Source organism: Drosophila nasuta, chromosome 2R, assembly GCF_023558535.2.
Source record: "Drosophila nasuta strain 15112-1781.00 chromosome 2R, ASM2355853v1, whole genome shotgun sequence".
Lineage (NCBI taxonomy): Eukaryota > Metazoa > Arthropoda > Insecta > Diptera > Drosophilidae > Drosophila > Drosophila nasuta.
This window is the reverse complement of record NC_083456.1, coordinates 22835283-22851801: the sequence shown is the minus strand read 5'-3', so window position 1 is coordinate 22851801 and position 16519 is coordinate 22835283. Positions and strand designations below refer to the sequence as shown.

Below are 16519 nucleotides of genomic sequence, written 5' to 3'. Positions count from 1 at the left end.
AAAGCGCCGTATGACGCATGCCACATGTCGCATGCCGCAGTCTGCTGCACAATGGCAAGGCTTTGAGGTTGCATCATGCAATGCGTTAATATGCAATAAGCAAAATCAGTTAAAACAAAACATATTAAGGCAAAACGACAAGGCTCGCTAATTGTTTAAGAAACACACTTGGACAAAGCTTATAGGAAATCCAACTTAATAACTACAGTTTACCACATATTTTATCTACAAAACCCCGCATTTAGATCTTAACATTTTTGTCGATTGTACAACCATAATTATTTAATATTGTGTTAATTGTTTTAGTTTTTTTACTCAGCTCTAGGCTACGACGCCATTCTAGTCATTATTAATTTTAACCTCCCACAAAACAAACGAGTTCTATTATTATAAAAATCGTAATGTTTTTTCCCCCCATAAGTTTTGTTTTGGAAATCTTTCAATCTTTCAAACCGACTGCAAAGAAAACTCCATTGTGGTGTTAAGGAGCGTAGAACCCTCTGGCGCCGAAACATTAAAACTCAGAAAAAAAGCCTAATTAAATATTTATCTACGATTTGAATCCAACGAGCAAGAAGCATATTAGCTTATCGGCCAAGTGAAATCATAACGCAAAGCGGCATTACACTTTAAGTATGAGCCAAAGCATAGATTATGACTATTTTCACTGTGGAGAGTGAACGAGAGAACGAACACAATGGAGCTGCCTTGTTTGCCAATGCCCAAGAAAACTACTTACTACCAAACAATACGGGGGTAATAACAGTAGTTCAGACCTTTAAGTTGCCAGCTAGTTGAGGTTGAAGTCTTAGATAAGCTTTTCGAGGCGGTGTTAATGATCGAGTAAATTAACATGGCACTGACGACACTTTCGGAGATTCGGTAACAATGGAAAAGTGGGGCAAAATGGAAGGGGGGAAGCAATCGCAGTTGTCTCTTTGTATTTATTTTATTTTTTTTTTTTTTTTGTTTTTGTTGGTTGGCGTGACACAGTAAAAGTGTTCAGCGACCAAGTGAAAATGACATTGTAATAAATGCTTAACGTGACTTCAAATTTAAAATTGCATTCAACAAAAAACTGGCTACCGATTGTCCACGTTATTGTGTGAACAAGATCAACTTAACTAAATGATAATACACTAAATAACAAACGAAATTGTAGAGTTGACAGGGAGTAATGAATATTAAGTTTGGCTGATAAAAAGTGACAAAAGATGTGCGACAATCACAATGAATATATATAATTATAATATCTAACAAGCAATAGTTGTCCAAGTATCACACTCTATATAAAGCTATCGGGTACTATCGTTAGCATATTCCATCAGCTATTGTAGAGTGGACATTCATATTAACATATTAAAGTTTGGCTTAAAAAGTGACAAAAGATGTTTGCAAACCATGCGACAATCATCTCAATACTTATATAATTATAATATCTAACAAGCTAAGTATCACACTCTATCTGAAACTATCGTGTACTATCGTTAGCATATTCCTTCAGCTATTATAGTGTTGACACTCAGAGAGTAATGAATATTAAGTTTGGCTTAAAAAGTGACAAAAGATGAACTATGCGATAATCAACTCGACAATCACAACGAATATATATAATTATAATATCTAACAAGCTAAGTATCACACTCTATGTGAAACTATCGTGTACTATCGTTAGCATATTCTATCAGCTATTACCATAATTATACATTTTCCACTGTGCGACAACATCAAGATGCCAACTCCTCTGCCAGAGTATACACTGAAGTAGGCGTGGCACGTTGGCTGCGGTCTGTCACGCCGTTGTGGGCAGCTCGCAGCTCCGTTAGCTTCGAGTCGCCCGAGAGCTGACACTAATGACATTCAAATTGTAGCGCCAAAAGAAGCCATAAAATAAAAAAAAAAAGATAGAAAAAAAATCAAAGCGCAACCCCAACCGCCAGGCGAGAAAGTGCGACCGAGTTCGAAGGCGTGCAATTGAAAGTGTCGCCGTTGCGCTTGTCGTTGTCTTGGTTGTTGTTGTTGTTGTTGCTGTTGTTGTTGTTGCTGCTGTTGTTGACGTTGATGTTGATGTGCAACCATCAGTCAGAGTCACTCACTGAGAGAGCAACCACTGAGTCCGAGTGGACAGTGAATCTATGTCCAATTCAATCGAGACAACAACCCAAAAAGCAACGTTCATGCATTGCGCATGAATGAATTTCAGTTATTTGGTAGCACGACGAAATGTAACCACACTCACACATACACATAACATAAGAGATGCAGTTACCAATTCACATTATTTTCACTTGTGTTTACATTACATTTGATGCCACAGTTGCCAGTTGTCAAAGTTGTGTCATAATCAAGTGGTTTTTGAAGTGGTTCAACGATCAGCTTGAAGGAACAACTACTGACAGTGTTGTATTTACCATTTACAGATTTCGGCTTTAAAGTGCTTTAAACGTGATCTGATAATAGAAAATAGGGAAAGTCGTAAACAACTTCCACACGTTTCGATAAATTGCATACGCATAATTAACATTTCAATTTAATGTATTTTCTTCAAGTTCCTTAAAGAATTTTAAATATAAATTGAGCATTTATTTATATTTTAACTTTTACCCATTCAATTTAGTTATTTAATGACATTACTAATGAGAGAATGCAGCTAAATCATTTTAAGTAATCTACAAAAAAACGGAATGCTAAATGACAAAGATTATGACATGCTAAAAAAAAATTGTCTCGATTTCACTTTTGAGTCAAATTAAGCTTAATTTGTGTACAACAAGAAAAACAAACCAATTAAACGATTCGCAGCGTTTTGGCTTCTTAATTGTTAGAATTAACAAAAAGTGGTTAATTTCACACTTAAACATGGCCAAAAATAAATGTTTACAAATTGCGACTTGAGCTTCTGACAACTGCAACAAAGAATTCACGAAACATTTTCGCATATTTTTAGCAATCAGGCCAAAAGTGATGACCAAAAATGGCTTTAAATTATATCGAAGGTGTTAAATGATGGCTTATAAATCATTATAAGACTCACGATAATCATGATCAAACGACTTTAAGTGAATTTTCCATTCATATTTGAAGACCTTACAACAACAATAACAACAACATCCCACACAAAATCAGCGAATTCAAGTGCAATACACAAAACGTGCCAAACGCAACGCTATCAACATAAACAGAGAAATAGTAATAATAAAAACCAAAAATAATTTAGTCATGAAAACTATTTTTGGCGCTTGCAAAAACAATTGGAATCTGAAATGACGAGCATTAGAGATATGAAAATGTATTCGTGATTAAATTATAAATTATTTTTTTATACATTTTCAGCATTTTCTTTCTTTCATTTTTTGGCCAAAGTCATTATTAGCTGCATTAATTGAAATGTATATTTTTCTTCTTCTTGTTTTTTTTGTGTAATTCGGGCATCAACAAAAATGGAAAGTGAAGTGTGAAATGATGTTGGGCATTTATTGTAGTTGTAGTTGTAGCTGTTGCTGTTACCTTTCGAATTGAACAATCAACAATCTTGCTTGGTATTTCAGCATTTCTATTAGTTTGGTTTGGTTTTGTATTTTTTCTTTCTCGATATCATTGTATCGGGAGTTACAATCAGTTTGCTTCTGGCTCTAAACAATCGACAATCGACCAATTCGACACGCAAAATTTTCAGTTCATTAACATTTCAATTTCAACATCGATAAGACCACTTGCTTTGTGCACTTTCGCTAACTGTCGACAGCAGCAGATACCAAGCAAATACCCAATATACAAGATACAAGTACTTAGAGATACAAATCAGTGCATGATTGCATCTGATGGCCAATGTATTTTTGTTTTTGTTTGTGACTCTGTTGTTTGTTATTTAATCACAGTTATTGACTTATCACTGGCACATTCTTCATTGCAATTTGTAACTGTTTGTGCGACATACACGTTCATTTGAGATACAGATACATTCACAACGTATCTGCATTGGCATTGGCATCTGTAGCTGTATCTGTATCTTTTGCGATAGCCAGATAGCCAGGCAATGGAAATAGAGTGAGAGGCAGTTGCAAATGTGCCAAATCAGCTGCAAATGTGTACAGCGAAAAAAATGGTGATTGAAGTGGCAGATAGTGATCGACTAACAGATACTCAGTATTGAAATTTACATTTACAACATAAATTACACGCATACAAATAAATCTTAATAAAGGAAGTTTAATTCCTAAAATAGTAAATATTTGTTGATAGTTTAAACAACATTTAAAGCTAATCAATCCAAAGTTTACAGGGTAACAACTGCAACTGGAGCTGCCTTCGTTTTTGTATCTCTCTCTCTTTGTATCTGCAAACTGCAGCATTTGCATTCTAAGCTGCAAATCAAACAATTCGTGCAATTTGTTTTCAATTTTCGTTTCGTTTTCGCTTTGAGTGTCTTGTGCATGTGGCAAAGGCATTTGCATGTTGAGCCAACTGTTGCAAGCTGCTGCAAATTGCCAGCATCTGTTTCGGTAAAAGTACGAGAGTACTTCTCCATCATTGTGTATATTTGATATTCAGCAATTCACTTCATTAGCCGCCGCACAGTTCAAGAACCATCAGCAACGCCCCGCAATAAGACCAATGTTAAAGCTGTCAAATTTCTTCATTAATAACAAGAATATTAACAACAACAACAACAACAGCAGCAGCAACCACAAAAGGCTAACAGTTCTTGGTTATTTAATCAATCTGCTGCTGCTGCTGTTGCTTGCCACGCTCACTTTTCAGTCTCCAAAAAAAAGCAGCAAAGTCGCCAGAGGCCTGACCCATTTCGCGTGTCTGCTATAACTCCTCGCTGCTGTTGTTGTTGTTATTGTTGTGGTTGCCCCTGCCACAAGCTGCACGCGAATGAGCAACAACAGCAACTACAAGAAAATATTATATTATTTGCATTAAAAATGAGTTACATGTTAAAAATTTAAATTCGTACACACCCACCCAGGTAAACCACAAGCAAACACGCCCCAAAGACGCGGTGCCCCCGCCCCCTTTCCCTTCCCCCTTTGCCAACCTAACTGCCCTCCAAGGCACCCGCCCTCCCTCACGCTCAATTAAAATATGTTAAGAACACTTCAAGTGTGTGTCGGAATGTTGAGGTCTGCCTTATACCCTTCAAGACACACGCTCATCAGCTAGCAGACAACTGAACAGGAGTCGATCATATTTCGACATTTAAAAGACAAGAATATTCAAACATATTTTAATGTAAGTATAAATACATTTAAATAAATTAAATTAAGGAAGTTTAACTTTGTTTTTGTTATACTGACATCAAATCATAAAGAATTTTACTATATATAAAACCAAAAATTCTGCTCAAATTATTATAGAAAACTGTTTCAATTATAAAGAAATATATTATTGTGCAATAATTATCTTTAAATGATGTTTAAACTTTCGAAATAAACAATCAATAGAGATTTCTTCTCCTTAATTGGCCTTGGAAACTCTCGATCTAAACAATCGATAGGAATTTGATATTCCCATCGTATTTTCTTAAATGCTTCTTAAAGCTGTTGATAAAGATAAAGCTAACAAACGATAGAAAGTCTTTACTCCTTCAATACTCAAAAATCCTTTCCTTAAATGGTACTTTAAAGTTGTTGAAACTATAAAGCTCACAAACGATAGAAAGTCATTATTTCTTTATTCCCAAATCTTTTCCATTAATGGTTTTAAAAGGTTGTTGAAATCATAAAACAAAACGATCGATAGAAAGTTATTATTCCTTTATAATTCCACAAATTCCACATCTTAAATGGTGTTAGAAATCTTCATCATCAGCGCAGCCTTGACCCTTTTAGCCAATTCTAATCTTTCTTCTCGCTTTTCATTGTCCAACTGACAGACAGCTTCAATCACTCGGCTCGGCTCTTCCCCGAGTATGACTTACACAAAAAGAGCGCCTCATCAATTAATGGTCCATATGGATGGATTTGACACCAGTCATCCTCGGTCATTGTCTGTCAATCGCCAATACTATGACCATATAGAAAATCAATGTGCAAAGAGCATTCACGCTTCGTCATTAGCTTCATTTTAGCGCTTTGTCTGCCGCCTCTCAAGATATTCGCATTACAACAAAAGCCCAGCAAAAAATAAAAATAAAAAAAAAAGGTAAAGAAAAGCAAAACAAATCAGCGCATGCGTAGGCTGTGTTTCTTGCTCTCTCACTTCGTCATCATTCCCTCTTCTTCTACTTGGCTTATATGTTAAGGTTTTGAGGTTAATGTCGCCGTTTGTATGTGGCTGAGATACGCAGCGGCAACGGCAGCGGCAAAAAAAAGATGTATTTATATATTTATGTGCCTCCGGGTTACAAATAGTCCACAAATGTTGCCAGCCTACCCAGAGAACAACAACAGCAACAACAACAACAGCAGAGAATGAACCATTAATGTGAGCAGCAGCATGGAATCGTTAGCTGCCTCCACATGCCACATGCCACGCCCCGCACATGTGCAACAGATGCGCTAACTAAACTTTAGTTTTTAATGCGATTCGCTGGCGTTCATAGAACCAACAGCAACAACAAGCATAAGCATAAGCATAAAATGTTCATTGTTTGGGGCAATGATTTTATGTTGGGTGCCGGTGCCGGGTGCTGAATGCTGGCTGCCCCTTTGGTCCCGGGTCCGGTTCGGACCGCTCCGGATTGAATATGGGCGCGTCCAGGCGTTACGCTAATTGCTGTCGGCCATTCACTCGATCGTCAATTCCAATTAGGCTATGAACTGAGCCATGTGCCAGGCCATGCCTTGGCACAACATGCTCCCAGGCAATTGTGTGCACATTATGATAATAGAATATAAATTAAATGCCCGTACATACATAAAATACATATATTCTATTTTTAAAAGGGTTAACTGCAGAACTTGGCCAAGCCAAAATGCAAATCTGTGCCATGATGCATTTCCCATTTATTTACATATATGCCTTTTTTGAGTTTTACAGCAAAAAACATAAAAAAAATGCTGAGTGTTTGACCATAAATAGATACCATAGCACAAAAAGCTCAATGCTTTGCTAGCTATAATAAATTGGTAAATGATCAACTTTGAAATACTTTAAATCCTCAGCTAATTCCTCAAAAAGAAAAAGTTTTAAAAATATCCCAGCTTGATATTTTTATACCCACTACCCATACCCATAGGGTAAAAGAGTAAAATAACTTGGAAATATATGTAACGCCTATTTATGGGTCATAGTTGCTTTTTCTGGTATATTTTGTACTGTGTGGTATATTTTTAATGTATTACTATATCAATATACTGGCTGGTATATTTTGTACGGTTTGATATATAATATTTAGAATGAATATATATATATATATCAATATACCAAATATAGTATTTGGTATTTTTTAAGCATTTTTGTGGTATATTAAAAGAATAATGGCACACTGTTTTGATTTCATTTAATATTGATAGAGAGAGATATATCAAAATACCGAATATATAGCCTTAGGTATATTTTAGTATTATAGTATTTTAGTTTAACATATAAGAATAATGCCACTGTTTTGTTTTTTTTTAATATGGATAGCAAGTATCTTACACTCCACTGTTGTTTTCCTACTTATTTTTTCTGCTTTCCCACACTTTGCATTTTTACAGAGTATACACCAATTCATCACAATAAATGAAAAAAGCAAAAAAAAGCACCCCACTTATTGGCTGGTTGCTTTTTTAGGCCCGACGCCTACTCACAGCCAATTGCTGTGACAATTAAATAAACCCCTTTTTTGTCTCTTTCATAACTGTCTTTCGTTGGAGTTGCTGTTGTTGTTTTTTTGTCAATTCGTCTATTGCAATTAAAAAGCTAGCTGTTTTATCAAAACGGAAATCGTCCCGGTCTGCTGTTTATTTGTTTAATTTTCTTCGTGTTTTTTTTTAGCCATATGCAGTTCGAGCAACTCTCAAAGTTGGTCTTAAGACACCTCGTGCTTCAAGTGTTGGCTGCACTTTGGCAACGGAAGTCGTTGACTACTTTTTATATGAGCTACGCTGCCGGTTTCTTTTTTGTTTCAGTGCTTTTTTTTTTTGTAAGTTGCAAATAAAAAACAAAGTCGCATAGCAAATGTTAATTAAGTTGTTGTTTATGGTTATGCAATGACAACTTGGCTTCTTTTGGCACAATTCAAGTTGTTTTGTAATGGCGAAACGATTGCAAAAGTTGCCAAGAACACAGTGATAAATGATGCTGACTGGGTAGACTTAACCCATAGAGATAACTTGTATTAACTTACCAATTTGTGCTAATGATTTTATTGTCAATATTTTACGTTTCTGCAAAGATAAATGAGAAATGTTTATTTAGTAATTAATCAACGAAAATTCTTAACATTTTCTTATAGTAAATCTCTTTAAAATCATTTCAGTTATCTAATCACCTTACGACTGCATTGATTCATTTCCTAAATAACTTGATTATTTCGTTGTTTAAGCACAGCGTGTCAACAAGTATGACTGCAACGAATTTATTGCCCATTTCAAAAGGCTTACAACATATATTTGGGTCATTGCTTGGACAAAATTAGAGGCCTATGGCATAAGGTCATCCGATTATGACACCCTAACCTATATACTGACTATATACTGTCGAAGGGGCAATCTGTGCCATGCTTCTAATATCAAATAGCTACAATAAAGAGGCCTCTTTGTCGTGTTGTCGTCACTTCTTTAAGTAGAAGGTGTACGAAATGGATGCACCAATAAAAATCAAAGATATAAAATCAACACACGCAACTCACTCAAAAGTAAAAACAACAACGAAATGCGTTATTGATTTAAGCTCGTACGTATTAATTTTTTATGGCGTTGATAATTACAAAGACAAACAAAACAAAGACAGACACACAGAAACAGAGTGGAACATACGTACATGTGTCGTATACTTAATGAAAAAGAAAAAAGTGTGGAAGAAAAAAGAAAAACACAAGTATAAATCGATTGCATAACTGTGAGATTGACCTAAACAGAAATATGTGAAATAATAACAAGTGGTCGATACAAAAACCACAAAAAGAGACAACAAACTATTAAGTGGTTTTGTGTACAAATTTGTTGGCATTAACCTTTGGCATTTAATTCGAGATTAAAGTTTATATTATTTATGTTGCTGCCACGTTTGGCATGACGGATCAGTTATGAAATTATCTTGTCTTGTATGTATGTTATTTGTGTGTGTGTGGCATGCCCACGCCTCAGCACACCCAGAAAATGTCAAGTGTAGACGACGCAGCAGCAGCCACAGCAACAGCAACAGCGACTGCATCGAAAAAGTTGCACATAGAATCAGCAAAAGTATCTGACAGATACACACATCCAATTGCCACGGCTGCTGAGGCTGCTGTTGCTTTTGCTGTTGCTTGCCTAACAAGCGGAAAGTCAAAACATAACAGTAAAGTAAATTAAGTAAAAACCACACACGAGAGCAACATCAGCAGCAACAGCAGCAGCTAAAGCAACAGCAACTGCAACGTTTGCGAAACCGGACAGCGAAGGCAGCACAGAGAACAAGCAAAAGAAAAAAGCTTAGACTATTAGAACGGTGTTAGGGTATTCAACATACAAACACATAAATAATAAAATTTGTTCCAATTTTGAACTACAAATTGTGCTTTTGAATTCTATAATAATTTAAATGCAAATCCTTTTGCCATTCGCATTTTTTTCACATTTTTTTTAGCAGCGTCGCAAACGTCTTCATAAAGTTCTAATACCCATGATCGTTATAGTTCTTTATGTATGTTTATAATGATGCGAGTTTATGTTGGTCAAGAGTGCCTGAGAATAGCACCATCAACAACAACAACAACAACAGCAACAACAACGACAACGACAACAGGTAGCTTAACAGTTTAAAAAAGAGGGAAACGGGGCGAAGAATGAGGTGGTTAGTTGGTTGGTTTGTCCGCAACAAAAGTGGCTGACCTCGAGAATTCTCTCCTCTCTTTTTTTTCGTATTCATTTTGTTCTGCGCCAAAGCAAAGACATCACTCATACGACCCACTGTCTGGCTCCATTTTGCGCCCCACCCCGCTCTCTCACTCCCTGACCAGTTTTCGATTTTGGCTTAGAGAACGTCGATTTATGTCTAAACATGGTAGCTTGACTCATAAGATCAATTGAAATATGCACAACGAATAGAACCAGAGTTTGGTTTATAACACAACTCGAATTGATTGGTGAAGCGGCAGCAACAACAACAACAACCACAACAACGAAGACAAGAATTTCATTAGTGTTCATCTTGATTTGTCTGCTGGTGGTTTGACATGCGCTGCTACAGTTTAACTGCCACTTAAGTGTTGACAGTTTGACGGCGATGCGACTGCAATTTGACAGACAGCAATTACAGTTTGATAATCACTGCTCGCATCCGCATACAATTCAATTAGACCAATATCAGCTTAGCTTAAAAGCTGCATTTAAAACATTGTTACACTCTTTTCTAGTTCAAGCTGCCAAAGGAAAGTTACAAAGAGGCGTATAGAAGAAATAATATAGAGCTAGTATTTGGTAAAACTTTAAGCAATTAATCCCAGTTGAAGCCTGCTATTAAAAAGGTGTAATGAACAGTAATTAAATTGACTAACTATTAACTGAAAATTCAATTTTAAATAAGTTGAAATTAGAATTCAATAAAATGTATAAATTAAATTTTTAAAAGAATATTACACTTATTGCAGTCTTGGAATAACCAAAGATATAAGAACATTTGAATAGTTCAGAATAAGCATTTTGAATTGAAGAAATATTTCCCCTTTTGTTTGTTAGGATAGCGCAGGAAATAGGTTAACCAAGGAGTAAATTTGAATAACTCCGAGTAAGCATTTTGAATTCAAATATTTAGTGCAAGCGGAGTTAGGACATAAGCACTCTTTTGACAACGTTAATAGGCTAACAAAAGCCAAACAGAAAATGTATTTAACCATAGCTGAGCAGCGAAGCAGATGAGCTGTGCAAACAGCGCGGCATTGGCATTAAAGCCTATCGTCAAGCTGGTGCTGAGAGACAAAAGGCGTGAAGCCTAATACGATGATAAGTGCTTACATATAATGTCTATGAATATCCGGGACGCGACTGCCACGAGACGAGACGGGACGAGGCGACCAAAGTAGTAGACAAACAATGTCAGGGCTTGTGAGGAGTTCGAGCATAGGCTTTAGGCAGAGGCACATGGTTAGGGGATAAGGGTAAAGGGTAAAGGAACCATCATACATAATGACAACATGACATGCAAAGTTTTGTCAAAGCAGGCAGACAGCAAACACAATGTGTTGTTGTGTATGGTTGTATGGCGAAAAGGATGAGTTCTGAGTTTACCCCATGCCCAGACAGTCGGGTAAGTAGCCGACCAATGCATGCGGGCCTTAATCAACAACAGGATTTTTTTTGCAACTCTTTTGTAAGCTTTGTGATTTTCTTCTTTTTTTTAGCACGTTATATGAATAACTAATTGAGAGCGTACACCACAACACGTACACACGAGAGGTGTACGTAATACGAACGAAGTACGAAGTACGAAGGAATGTGTGTAGGTATCCATAAGATACATGTGTATCTCGAGGGCATTGCCAGTTGAGGGCGTTGCGCCAAAGCATGACGGAGCATAAATACTAAACACAGCGTTGAAAATCTCAACTCTGGGCCGGCACACACACAACAAGAAGTGGAGTAGGACAGCAGGCAGATGCGACTACACTATAGACATCGACTACAGCCAGACGAGATCCATAGATGATGCTCGCTCGCATCGATAGTGTTGTTCTCTTTCTCCATGTTGTTGTTGTTGTGCTAAACTGGTAGCACATTTTGCCAGGGATGAGTCATCATCATTCAGTGGCTGCTGCTGTTGATGTGAAGTCACGGTAGCCACTGGGCTGCCTGTTGTTTGTGTGTTCTCTCTCTGTTTTGCATTAGGCCAAGTTCGATGACTAAGCATTTGGTTTCTGATTTCTGGTTTTAGTTCTGGTTCCTACCTCCCTCCTCCTTCCTCCCTCGCATCTCATCCGTTTGGCTGGCTCGCTCTTCAATCAGCAAACTGCCGGCCGGCATAACTTTAATGTGACCGCATCTTGGGGACTCTTGATTGCTGTTGCTGCTGCCCCCAAACTCGGATACAGAGTCGCGGTCACAGTTTGCTGTCACTGTTTATTGTCATGCTCATTTGGATCGGGGATCTTGTCATTGTCATTGTTGTTCTTCTTGTTGTTGTTGTTGTTGCATCGAGCACTTGAACTTGCGCCTCGAGAGGCATACGAATGAGTTGCAGTTGAAGTTGCAGTTGCAGTTGCAGTGGCAGTTGAACTTCTTGTTTACGTTGCTTTACCTTGTTGTCTTTTTAATTTTCTATTGTTATTCTTAGTACTCAATATGGTTACGAAAAGTTACGTTACCACAACTTGCGCTTGAAGTCACTGTCAAACTGTACGAAAGGCTTTGCCAACTGTTGACAGCCTTTCCTGTGACAACATCGTCTAATGCGCTTAGATCAGAAACCAGTTTCATTTATGCACCTCACGTAATTAAAGTGAGTAACCGATTTGCAAGGGATTAGATCACAAAGTACTGCAAATATGTGGATATATATCTGACATATTTTTAGCAAACAGCGAGTGACAAAAATGCTGTAAATACCCAATGACAAAAAGAAAGAACGAAAGGAAAGCAAAGGAAGCGAGCGAAGCGACCTCATTAAATTGTTAGACATGTATATTTTTATTACAATTGCTCATTACTCGTAAATAAGTTTGTTAAAAGCAAATGCATTAGTTAAATGCTCGATGCCAAAAATAGCAACAGGCAACAAACACGACAACGATAGCAACAACAATGCTGAATGTACAATATGATGCTCTGATGGGCTCATTTCAAAGCCAATGCTTGCGAAACCGTGACACATGGACGAAGGCCAGAAACACAGCAAGAGCAGGAAGGCGGGTGATGACGAAAAATGGCATATTGTTGTTGTTGTTCAGATAGAGCGTAGCTAGAGGGAAAGCATTAAATGCTAAACTAAACAGAAATATTTGGCAAAGCCAAACATTTAAGAATAAAAGTGAACATCAGAGATACATATATGCACATTTAATATTCATTCATTTAATTGCCTATTAAACGACATTGTTTGATCCTAAATCATGTCAAACTGTATGATCAATAATTGTAATTTATGTTCTTATTTTAAAAATGATTTATCTGCCGAGTAAATTATATTTTGTAGCTAAACATTCTATATACATTATTATTGCATTTCTATAAATATGTTATACCGTTTTATCTGTAATTCTTTCTTGCCAAGTGACTGTTTGACAGTCACACTGCTTGTCAAACTGTCGCGTCAACAGCATCACGTCTCTAACTCGCTAGCAAACTCGCTCTTGCTCTTGTTTTTCTCCTAGCTATGTATCTATGCACAACAACTGCTGATTTAGTTAATTTGCAGCGATTTCCAGTTACATTTGCCATTCATTTGCTGTCGATTTGTTGGCCATCTTAATAGCTACCTTCGCTGGTGCGCATCGCATGGCGTTGCCATATCGCCTATAATTTATGGCCGTTGCTCAATTTGCAATATAAAGCTTGTGCATGTGTATGTTTGTGTGTGTGTGTGTGTGTGTGAGGTCTGCTTGAACTGTGCGCAGTTCCAATTGCAATCAATACTTAATTTCAATTTCATTTGAATTACGACCCTCTCTCGTCGTTGTTTGCGATCTAAGCAAAAGTCGCTATTGAAAATGAAAAAGCAAAACTAAGCTCAACCAGAATGAGATAGAAATCGATCGGAGAGAGCGCAAAAGAGACACACAGAGAGAGACAGAGAGAGGGATATTCACCCACAAATAGAATTGAATGAGTGGATTCAGCACAATGATCGCGCAAAATTATTTCCCCTACTTTGCTTGTTGCTTTTGTTAATTTGCTGTTTGTGCTGCTTTTGTTGTTTGAGTTGTATGTTGTTTCTGTTGTTGTTCTTCTGTATTTCCCAACTGAAGTGGAACAATTTTGTTTCGTTTTGCTGCCTCTGTCGAAGTCGATGTCGATGTCGATGTGGACGTGTGTTGTTGTCGATATTTTCGAAAGAGTTACGCTTGCGAATGTCTCCCGATAAGCAATTGATTTAATATCATTCGTTTTACATGGCTAAACAAACAGGGGCGGATTTCCTCCACAAGATCGCAGCCCATATCAATTTATCGAATGCAGCAATCCCCAAGAAAATTTAGCAACGTTATTTCTCAGATATTGCATTCGCAACTTGTAAGAAATTTAAGTGCAACTGAACTTATCCACAAAGTATTTTATATACATAAGTAAATAAGTCTCTGTTGTTTCCTTATTATAATAAATTCCTCTAATTTGAACTTTACCCCAATATCAATCCCATTAACGAGACAGCAGCTGTCTTTTTCCATATTCCACAAGCCAGTTTCTATGTTTGGAAAAAACCTCTTGGGAATTTATTTCTATGCATTCCTTTTTCAACAGTTACAAAGCCACCAGTTGCATTCCATGAGTTATCGATCGCATATGGGCAGCAACCCTGACAGTTCCTTTCTCAAACAAAAAAAACAAATTGAATACAAAAAATGTTCATTTTGGTGCAATTTGTTTATAATAGACAACAATTTGCCTACCACAAACACGTCGCAAACGCCATTTGCTCATTTATCTTCCAAGTATATGTTATACGTGTTTTTTCCCCCAATTTTATGTAATTTTTCTCATTTTTATTTGCCATAAAACTAACTGTGCATATTTGGAGGGGCGGCGTCACACCCACGTTAAGAGTACTCATTATTTAGCGATTGAACATTCTAAAAAAAAAAAACACCCAGAAAAAATTGAATTGAATATTTGATTTCATTGGTGTTGTTGTTGTTCTGCTTTAAAATCGTAAAACTAATGCGAGATCGTTAAAAAATTATGGCCTACCGAGAGTGTAGCGAGCTGGCAAAAGCCAAGTTTATGGCGTTTAATTAAGCATGAAGCAAAACAATCAAATGCAAAAGCGCAACCACAAAAATGTTGAAATTAAATAAGAATCTATACAAAGGCCAACCCCAAGTGACTTGAGCTGTCGCTGCTGTTGCCGCTTGATTTGTCTATTATTTCAAAATTATTTCACATATACGATATTCGCACTCTCCGCATGCCAACACAGACCAAGACTCAAGTCGAGAGCTGAGTCTTGGCTTGCATCGAATGAATGAGAACACCGTTCATATTCGTACTCAAACTCATACTCATACTCATACTCGTACTCATGGCACAGCTAACACGTAAGACGTGACGGGGCGCGGCAGAGACTGTAACAGAGACCCAAGCCAGATTGTAGGTATAGGTATGTCTGACTATCTGTGTATCTACTAGCTGGCCATCTAGCGAGTCGACTCGTATCTCGGCAACCCGCAATTCAAGACGCGTAATTGTTACACCCTGATTACGCGAACACAGCACACAACTAACACACACACACAGCCGCAAGCATAACATATTAAAGATGAAAATTTAGAAGAAAAAATAAACAAAAAAAAAATAGTAATAATGTTAGTCTTAGACAGGTGCATGACTAAAAAATACCCTTCAATTACTACAAAATTAACAAAACATGGACAGGAATAGCTTCTCTCGGCGTTAAAGATGATAAGGAAAGAAATTGCTCTCTAAGTGTTAAAGATAATTATTTAGAAGTATAAAAAAAATGGTAATAATATTAGCAGGCACAAAAAACACTTTAATTACCATGAAATTTTCAGAACATCACCTAGAATATGTCTCTAAAATGTAAAGATTAAAATTTAGAACAAATTAATAAGCAATAATATGTCAAGTCCATTTTCAATTATAAGGAAATTTTCAGAACTTGATCAGGAACATCTCTCTATGTAATAAATCTTGTTTCATAAAATTAAAAGCTACTCATTTAAGATCTACTCCGATTTTTTCTCTCTCTTGATGCCGCTTACTTAACAGGGTATTATTATGGCATAGATGTCTCTGCCACGCCTCTGGTAATGTAACAGATTAGACTAACAATACAATAGGGCAACTTCGCTTCACAGGCCGCTAGGTGGCGCTGTCATGCGAATGTTGCAAGTTAACTTTGGCTGCCATTTTGGGCGTTATGCGTGTGAATAAACGCCGAAGACGCTACACGATCGAGGGAATAGACAAGAAAAGCAGTGGACAACGAGGGGAAAGGGGGAAAGGAGGCTGCATGAATTGCATTGGCAACTTGCATGCTTCGCTGACTTTTAAGTATTTATTTTGCATGGCATTTGCATACTTTGAGAAGCAAAGAGAGAGAAAGAGAGAGAGAGGGGCAGGCGCGCTTGTTACACGCAAAACTGACCTTTATAATTGTATCTTAACTGATAGGGTTTGAATTAACTATTGAGACACTACAAAGTACAAATGTAATTGCATAAAATGTTATACAAGATCTACTACATTGAAGTTAACAAGGTTAGCTGTCA

At 37.0% G+C, this 16519-nt stretch overlaps 1 protein-coding gene across 5 annotated transcripts in view; it reads right to left on the bottom strand.

Moving 5' to 3' along the window:
* LOC132787214 (uncharacterized protein CG43427) overlaps positions 1-16519 on the bottom strand; it is a 72816-nt gene that overhangs the window by 20148 nt on the left and 36149 nt on the right. For all 5 annotated transcript variants that reach the window (XR_009632521.1, XR_009632522.1, XM_060794138.1 and 2 more), the window contains one exon: positions 8282-8321. The gene's annotated coding sequence lies outside the window, so the exon portion shown is untranslated. The remainder of the gene's footprint in view (positions 1-8281; positions 8322-16519) is intronic.